At 42.2% G+C, this 10,010-nt stretch overlaps 1 protein-coding gene across 1 annotated transcript in view; it reads right to left on the minus strand.

Moving 5' to 3' along the window:
* The window catches only part of LOC139625582 (partitioning defective 3 homolog), a 358,479-nt gene that overhangs the window by 337,270 nt on the left and 11,199 nt on the right, over positions 1-10,010 (minus strand). The gene's annotated exons all lie outside the window — the stretch shown is intronic.

Consider the following 10,010-nt stretch of genomic DNA (forward strand, 5'->3'; position numbering starts at 1 on the left):
GTTTTGCTTCAGTCTTGGTTTGAGACATTAGGAAATCCAGCTTGACAAGCACACATCATCAAGTCTGCTCAGATTTATTGAGATCATCAAGAATTATGGAACTATTATCTCATTTATGACATATTTCCCAAACTGATGAGGAACTATTTCTTTAATGTAAAAAAGGTGACTGCAATCTGCTTCTGGAGCATGGCGTATCCCCAGGGAGAAACACACATGGCCACTTAGACTCAACTGCTTTTCTCTTCAGTGTCTTGAAGCTTGGCAGGATGAGCTGCAGTCAAAGCCAAAGGCTGACGAAGACACCTGGCGCACACACACTGTCAGCAGCCTGCTAGTGCGAGTGTGTTTGTTTGCATAGTGTCACTGAAAAAGACTTCCAGCATTAAAGTCATCACTCTGGAGTAATCAGTGTGGCAGTGACTAAATGCTGGAAGACAGTGGCGAGATTCTGAAGTGAAGACAGATCGCTGAAGTCTGAGATTATTCAGACTCTGTTCTCCCAAAAAACTGTGGTTATTACATGTTTCTACTAGTATGCAAGACAAACCTCCAGCCCTCTGCAAGTCCGCACACAAGTGCATGAATCTATTTTTGTGTGCATACATCTGCATCCAGAGCAGGCCTTGTTACCTAGAGCTCTGCAGGTGACTTTAAACATTAATACAACAGTAACACACTTAAGCAGTCCACACTCAGACACACATTTCTTTAGACCTGCCTAACCCATAAATCACTGTCTCCAAGTCTGCTAACACAGCTCTGGTGCATTTTACGATAACTCTGCTCACTATCCATCCCTCCGTGTTTGCCTTCAGAAACAAAATGCATCCTCCTTGTGTTTCTACACTATAAATGTTCGGATTTTCGCATATTGCCCATCTAATGGCAAACGAGTCTTCCAAACATAACAACATTATATTTAACTTTCAGGGTACCCACCCACAACTAATGAAGTGCCTGTGAAGAGAGAAGCAGTGCCAGTCAAGGCGTGCACTAAAAAAAGGGGGTTTGCATGTGGAATGTTCACATGGATTTGATCTTTTCTCCACAGGAGCTGCAGCTGGAAAATATAAAGTTTAAGAAGTGGACAATATCGAGTATGTCATGTCTCCAGGCTGCATTTCTCCAGGCTACCACCACCACCACTCCCTCTGCTACTTTCTCTGCTAATGGAGTAACCTCGTAACCTTCAAATCCTGGGAATGTATTGCACTGATTTATTCTCAAGTCTCAACATGATCCACCATCACGCTCTTCGCTTTAATCTCTTAATATTTCTTACAAATTGTCTCTGATGTGTTCTCAACAGAAATCTGATGTATAATCAGATAAAAAGTGTGAATATCTTCAAAGTATTTCGCAAGTTTGTGCACTCCATCACCTTTCAATAGTTGGACTATGAGCCACAAGGAAAAAAAAGTCTTGAATGAATATGAGAAAGAAAGGATATTAGCTGCAGATACAGGCAAGAAAAAGAAGAGAAGAGACAGAAGCAGGAAAGAAAAAACAAAATACAAGAGACGTGATAGTGGGTGGGGAGGGTTTAAAAAGAGGATAAAGGAAAAGAAAGGCGTGGGGGAAAAGAGGCAAGACAACAACAGGAGATAAGGAGAGGGGAAGGAGGTTGAGAGAATAAAAAAAGATGTTGAGAGAAAACACCAGAGGCTGTGCTGCAAGGTGAAATCTAATGAGCTCAGTGTTTATCGACAAGTGAATCAGGGACACAGTTACGCCAGGGAGAGTTGAAACTTTCACACCCATGCACGTACGCACACACCTACACACACACACATACACACACACACACACACACACACACACACACATGCATTTCAGGACCTGCTTGAAACAAGACTGCGTTGTAAAGCAACCTCAATACATCTCATTCTCTTTGGCTGTGCATGAAGACAGGGTGCCGCCGCTGAGCTGAAAATAACCTGTGGGATCAGTTGGACCCATCACAGATCTACAGACGAGGAGAACACGGACGCTTCCACAGGTACGATCAATTGTACATCTGTAGCTCCGGTCTCCATTTTCAGGTTGTTTGGCTTTTATCTCCTTGTTACAATGATGTGCCGTAACATGATGTAAACACACAACCAGCCCACAGCAACAGCAAATACAACAAGCTTGTCAGTGACGGAGCCAGCCAGTCAACTTTGCTGTGGTTTGGTCCGAGGTACGAGGTGATATAAGAGGCACTGTATAAGTTTGACTGCCTACAACCCCCCTGCTGCTCGATGCCCCGCCTTCCCCTCCGCCCAGTGCTTTCACTGAGGCCGCTCTCATTAAAGTCAGTGAGTGATGGAGGAGAGCCCCATCAATCTCCCTTCAGGACCACCAGTGTTGAAGGCTTGGTGTGAGGAGGGAAGTACTGGAGACGGCAAATTGCCTTTTTTTGCCCCTGACTCCAGAATCCATGTGCAACTAGTGTTGGTGGAAAGAATAAGAGAGGCTTGCACTGCTGGTGGCAGAGTCCCATGCAGCCTCTTTTCACAGATGAATTGATCCAGATACTTTAAAGCAGAAGGAGTAAAGTGGAGCTGGTGTGTGTTTACCTCGGAGTTTACATGTTAAAATGTTTTGGATCAGTTGCAGGCCAAACACCTCCCTGCTGGAAAACCTGTTCTGTTCTCAAAAAGGACAAAATTATGTGCTTTTCATTTCAACCCAGAGGGATTTCTTTTCCTGACAGCCTTGGACAAAGCAGGAACAGCATGTTTGAATCATGCCAAGGTCAAGTGACGGCAACCAAGACAGCTCATTACTTTAAATGTGAAGGTTTTTGATACTGAGCTAATAATGACAAGCAGGCGGATGTAGTATTGCCAACACCCACTCCACACTGGGTTGTTGCCCAATATGACAGCCAGATCAATATGTGGAGAGAGGTTATCTCTTCTGGCCAGGATCAACTGAGAACTGAAGGCATGAGTTGGATTTTGTTGTGGGAACGCCGAGGGCAACAGACTGAAAAGATGACGAAAGTTTGAGCGCCTCACAGCACTCAGTCATTTGCAAAGAGGAGGGTTACTGGGAAATCTATTTGGCAGACAGACTGTGAGCTGAAGCTGACAGTAAGAAACCGGCTCAACCAGGTCATTCACCTAAACCTGACAGCACATACACAGAAACACACATGAACACACACACACACACACACACACACACACAAACACACACACACTCACTCTCTCCAGGGCGGCAGCCACACAAAGCAACAACAAACATCTATCTGTACGGAAGTTGCAGCGTTTGACAGATGTACTGTACAGATAGAGGATGTTTACACAGCCTCACACTGCAGAAGCCTTCAAATTCATTAGCATGCAAGCAGAAGCATGCACAAACATCTCAGAGTTTTGTTCTATCAGTACGGCGCACCAGTTAGCCACTCTGTGGTGTAATGTGATCTGAGACACCTAACACCCACTGCCACTCAGCCTCCTGCAAAGAGGTCCTGCTCAGCTCCTGCGGTACCAGTCACTTTCCTCAGCAGGGACATAATCCCAAACAAAACCCAGTGACACCCTCTGGAAAACTGAAAACTAACACATGCACCTTAATGTGAAATATTGGTTTCAAATACTGGTTCTGACATTTTATCCCCAGAAGGCCTGGACCACTTTCCTGATGATAAACTGAGGAAAATGCATAAAACAAGGAACTGTCACATTGCTCTGATAGAAACAGCTCTCCTCTCTTCATCAAATACAAAAAACACATTCCCTGCAGTGTGCAGAGAATTATAATTTTAATCTAGTGCAGGAGGTGCATTTCTATTCCTGCAGCCAAAGCCTGCACAATCAGCAGCCATCATTTCTGGTCGCCGTATTTCAGGCAGGCGTTTTGGAGATGTGAGGATCTGTTTGCAGGAAGCAGATGCTATTTGCAGGCTGTCTCCTTCCCTCAGGCATTACTGATCCCTAATCATAGGGTTTGAGATGGTTGGCCTGTCAGTGGCAACTCAGCATCCTCACAGCCTCAGGAAACTGATGAGCAGAAACCCATCTGTTATCAATGTACTGTAAGCAACAGCATAACCCAACCATGATTCCTCATGACATCTTCAAGTCAGCCTAGTGTCTCTTAATTGTTTCTGGGCAGAAGAAATGATACTCTACATGCTCTGCAGGCTGACTTGAGCTACTCATTGTTATAAGATATAGCAGTGTAAGTCAGTGTCCTGCAGAAACTTCCTTAGTCATACAACTACCAAGGATTGTTATGAAATAATCAGCTGATTTTCCTCCATAGGCTTCTCAGACTGCAGCACATTTTCACAGGGACGTGGTCCATGTTCTACGCAGCATGAGTGTAATGTGAGCTAAAAGTTCAATTGACAAAGACGTTGTTGGAAACACAAATATGTTGTAATGAGTCCTGACCACACAGAACGGTCAAGACAAACACATGAATGCACTGTGACCAGCTATGAGTTCACATTTAAATAGTTCCCATGTCTTTCAGCCGCACTCCTTTAGTCTGTACCGAATGACCCCATTTCACGGTCCAAGCAAACACTAATCATCCCACAACATGTTCTGCGACCAGAAAAAAATGTCTGGGCAGGAAATTACTCTGCACAGATAAATCCACAACTTTACATATTCATCAGTGAAATTCTCCCTGCAAAAGCTCTGTGTTGGCCAACGAAACCAGATGAGTTGAATTTACGAGTCATTAACAGAATCAACGTCTCATGAAGTTGAAAATGTGTTTAGTAACCGAGTCTATCCCAATGCTTAAGGAAGGTCTCGTACTTAAACATCAACCTGCTATCTTCTACACCAGGACTGCCCCAGTAACTCTGTTTCTATCAGCCTGTATACACTGAATGCACAGAGGTAAGAGGTAAGTGCACCTGATGCCTTGAGATGTTTATACTGTTCATGTCAATTTTATTTAGCCAAATATCACAAAGCCGACAGCCCCAAACATCAATCAAACCACATGAACCATTCATCTCCAAAGCAGACTGCAGTGATATATTAACCTCTCTAAGAGTAAGCATCCTCACAGCACAGCTGGAAGGCCAGGATGTCATTTCTCTGTGTTTGTGGGACTTTCCATATGTGCTCATGGAATAAACAACAAACCGCTGATCGTCCTACTTGCTCCTCTGGGCAAATGTCAGTTCAAATCAAAAGCATCGCCGTCAAGACTGAGTCATCTCTGAATCATTTTTCTCTTGGAGATCTTGGTAGCCTTGGGCTGCGATCGCAGGATTGTCCTTGCTGAAGAGCAATGAAGAGCTAGTTCATTTACTCCACGCACAATGAAGCTATAGCCAAGGTCAAACAGCAGAGCTCTGCGTCACACCAGTAACACACAGGACAGCAAAACTAAAGCTGAAGGATGTGTGCACACTGTCATTAAACTGGATTCTGTATCAGGGACTTTCTGCTGGGCTTCAGTGAGACTCAGTCTCATTCATACTTTGCATGACTCCTGAATGGGAACACAGAGAAACAGGGAGTTGGGACTTAATTCATAATGATAGTGTACCAATCTACTACCAATCTAAAAGATCATTCATCACACTTAAGCCACAATGAACCCGTTGACTACTTTAGTACATTTCCACATCAGAAACTCTTGAATCAGTGCCCTGGGAACAGACTGAGTAGCCTCCCAGCAAGGGAGGTCCTAACTCTGGTTCTGAAGAATTAAAGCTCCAGAATACAAGACCTGTCAAAAACCTTTCTTTTGTTTTCCTTAACTACACAAAGACAGAGTCTACTTTAGCCTCATAGTAAACTTTCCCCTGTCACTCTGCTCATACAGCACTGCTTTATTCAAAATAAATCAGTCCAAACAAATACACAGCCCCGCCAACATCTGAGCCCCTCGAACATGAAGGATTTATTTCTCTCCTGTAGGCCTGAGCGTGCCATTTCCATTTCACAGATCTGTCTGGATGTTAGAGAGGATATCTGGGTGGGAAGATGTTTGGAAAAATCCATACAAACAGATTCATACAAATGCCACTCATCTCAAAGCTTCAGTCACGACACGGAAGATTTTTTTTCAAAGCGTTTCTGCAAGGAGAGGAACATCGTTTCAAACCAGCAATCACAGGTGAATGCTGCATTTCTGAGTCAATGTGGTGTCCTATTTCAGACACAAATAGGCAGGTGTTTTATAGAAAAACTGCTCTGTTTGCAGCATGTGCACAACAACGGAAAGTAAAGATCATATACCACAGAGAGGACAGATTATTCAGTTATTTGGCAAAGCAAAGCAGCTACCCTGAGCTCAACAGAATAACAGCAATTCAAATTGACAACATAATAGATCCCAGACGAGTAGGGAACAGTTCATGAGGACAGTTGATCAATAGATACACCAGTCACCTCTTTTTGGCACCAGGCTTTTTTTATGTATCACATAAGTTAATCAGGCTAAACTTCATCCAGGGAGCTGCTGTATCAACAGCGTGAAAAATGAAGCCCTTTGCTGATAATGAATACTGAATGAATAATGGTGATAATGTCCTGAAGCCAAACCCAGTTTAAAGTTAGAAGTGGGGTTGAAAAACATCCTGGAATTAGAGATTTTACTAACTTTACATTTTGAGTTTTTAAGTTGCCTTTATAAAAAGGAGTCAGATCATCATGCAGCCTGACTGCTATGGTCGGGTCATTCAATAGCACTAATACCAAATTAAAATGATGTCACACAAGCACTGAATTACCATTTGCTGATTAGGTTTGGCATCATTCAGGCTCATCTACTAATACAAGATCAAAATGTCGGTTTTATGGTGTTTGATAGAAGCTTAGGGCAGCTACTGATAAACCATGTTTATTTACTTTATCTATGAAAGAAAAACCTCTCTGTGCGTGCATTGCTCAAGGGTTGAAAGACCCAGAGTGCATTACTGGGATCAAAAGCCAATGACAGACAAAGCCACAAGAGCACTCTGATGTTGTAAGAACTCTCTCCAAATTGTACATAATTAAACTAAGCCTTCCAAAGAATTATTAAGACTCCTTATACAGTAACTCTGTTAGCAATTAATTCTTCATTCTAATTGTGTTTTCCCTCCCAATGTGTACAAAGACTGTTCTGCCAGAGGGTAAACTGCTGGAGTTCTGTTTTTGCGACCATCTGCCCTGCTGAAGTGCTGCTGAGCAAGGCACTGAATCCCTAAAGAGGCAATGCTGTAGAAGAATTCCCACAGACAAAAAAATATCATATATAGCATCACATCTGTTTCGAGGCTACACAAACCTGCCGGTATTCCTTGAATTGTTTGGCACAAGTTGAAATGCTAAATGATAAGACCATGATTATGCTTTGTTGTGAGTTCCTCAACAGTCTGAGTGCTTTGCCTCACAGATGCCAGTTATATGTCAGGTTAGAAACCACAACAGCAAGAAGAAGACTCAGGCAGACAAATTACATTGACATGGCCCCTTTTCCTGAGGATTAGACAGGAGTTAGGGCTCACAGCAAGATAACAGCAGATATACAGAGGTCAACAAAAAGCCAAAAGAAAGCTGTTTGACAGGAGATGACTGTTTGTACAAGCAGCAAATTGAGCCTGACACAGTTTCAAGTGTGTCTCACAAACCAGCTTGTGTTTTTATGACAACATTGAAATAAATTACGGTGTATTGTGACAGACGTCAAAACAATTATAACACAACTGCTCAAAGCAGCAGTTTAGCATCTTTTAGTTGGCTCATTTGCAGCAAGGCGGCTAGCATTCAGCAAAAATATCAGCAGTTAGCTAAAGTAATAAGTCAAAATGTCTGCTATATCTGTTGCAGCTTTATGACCAACAGATAACATCGTCAGGTATGAGAAGACTGTAAAGCAAGTTCCACTATTGCTACAGCTGTTTATTTACAAGTCTTGTCAAGAGCTTCTGCAATTTTTGCATTTACAATACAAGAGGTTATAATACATCCTTTGAGCAGCTTCTTCTTCAGGGCAGATTTGATATCGAAAAGTGGCTAGCTGGTTAGCATGCTAACTTAAGTAGAAGAAAAGAGGTGATGGAAATAGAAGCAAAGAAAAGGGCTGCTTTCCACCGCCGGAGACAGCAAGTAGAGGAGTGAAGTTTGATGCTGAACTTACACCCTTTTCTTCTAGACTGTTAAGTAAACAGCTGTTAATACTAACATTGGCTATAGCAAAACCTACAAACAGCTCCTTTAAAATGTAAAATCTTTTTTTTATTTCTTTTTTTTTTAAATGTAATTATTTGTTTACATTTTTTTAAATGTTTGAATTTATGGTGGTTTTCATCCACTTTGCTTTTCATATGTCCTTTCAAGGTGTCCCCGCTATTTGGACACATACAGTCACTGCATTAATAATGGAGTATAAAACAAAAAATAATGTGTCCCTGTCCTTGTGCTATGAACCAAATGTTCTTGCACTGCAACAAGGAAGGGTACATCTGTCTCTTCTCATCCATACATGATGTGAAAATAAGAAAGTATAAGAAATGTGTCAGGTGTTTCCTTCCTAAGACAATCGTGCAGAGGTCTTGTTCTTAACTTGTGCTTGTGCTCCAGCCACTTGGTGATTTGTAGCTGCAATCGTGGCCAAAGAAATAAGCTGTTGACAAAACAGTGGATCACACCCAAGAGGGCCTGACATGGCCTGCATGTTGAAACACTGCAAACCACATAGTTGGCCTTTGCTACGACTTGCTCAAAGTTGGATCCAGCTGGAAGCAGGAATTGTCATCTTACAGAGACGTGGGATGAGAAAAACAAGAGGAATCACTTCAGAGGGCTGCAGTACTCAAAACAAAAGGAAATGCACTTTGAATTGGTCTGATCCAACTAACCGAATTGACCAAATCTACAAATTTACCACCTCCGAATAAGCACAATATTCTAAGTCTATCTCTGTTTCTTTCTGCTAACTGAAATTATGCTGATTTAAGTTATCAATTACCCTGACCGACCTTTCATATTCATTACATATTCATATTTTTTCAAACCATTCATTTTTCCTTCTCACAAAGCTATACCTTCTCAGTCTTAAACATATCTCATTTGTGTCTAGGAGAAATAAAAGAGATTTCTATGAGATCTCTTCTTGGATTTTGCTTTCCTCTGGGATGTTTCCTTGGCTGCATCCATCAACGTTAAAGTCAACCGGTGTGATTATTTCTGCCTCCAGAGCAGCTTTGCCTCTAAGAAATGATTGTATAACTATAACTGGAATCTGTAAAAGCTGGGGAAAAGTTTCTCCTCTTCACAGAGCCAGATTTGGGTGCTTCCCTTGACTAAAATGCGGAGCCACAGCAGCCTATAGCGTTACTGAATGGAAAATTAATGCCTGTGTGTATTTTAAGAGCAGGAAAAGGGGCCTCCATGTTAAGATGTGCAAAGAGTGAAGAGAGTGGAAGCTGTCAAAACAGCCTTTAAGAAGGTTTTGGGAAGGTGGAAAGTGCTTTTCCATCTTAGCAGTATTAGCAAACATAATGTTGGCTCTTTCTGCCCGAAATACATTTAATTCAACAGCTTGTCACCCTGCTCAGTTGTCCCTTTTAAAATAATCCAAATATAGTCTATGTAGTCCATCTCCCACATGTGTGTACTTGACCTCGTGGCACAATGGTAGCGCGTCTGACGTCAGATCAGAAAGTTGCGTGTTCAAATCATGTTATCCTGGTCAATGAGATTGCATTTCTGGACAGTGTACATTACTGGTGCCAGGAGCTCAAATCAAGATAACATTCATTGCATAGTGTCTTACCTCACCACAAACAAATGGTTCACACCATCAGTCTCAACCAAGCCGCCAAGGATTTCCCTTTAGTTTGCCACAGTGTAAACCCCATCCAATGGCATCAACAGCTGAACATTATGGAAGTATGTTTTTCCATTACGGCATATTCCCCCCCTACTCAACAATAGAAAAGGGACATCGTGGTTTGACAGTCCAGGAAGAAGTAGATTTAGATTATTTCAACATTATCTCGTCAAATGCAGCAAGTTAGTGAGTCTAACTCCAGATCAAAGGTTTGTGAGTTC

The sequence above is a fragment of the Trachinotus anak genome, unplaced genomic scaffold, assembly GCF_046630095.1.
Source record: "Trachinotus anak isolate AG129_WGS33_773 ecotype Australia unplaced genomic scaffold, CSIRO_AGI_Tana_v1 ptg000009l, whole genome shotgun sequence".
NCBI classification, from domain to species: Eukaryota; Metazoa; Chordata; class Actinopteri; order Carangiformes; family Carangidae; genus Trachinotus; species Trachinotus anak.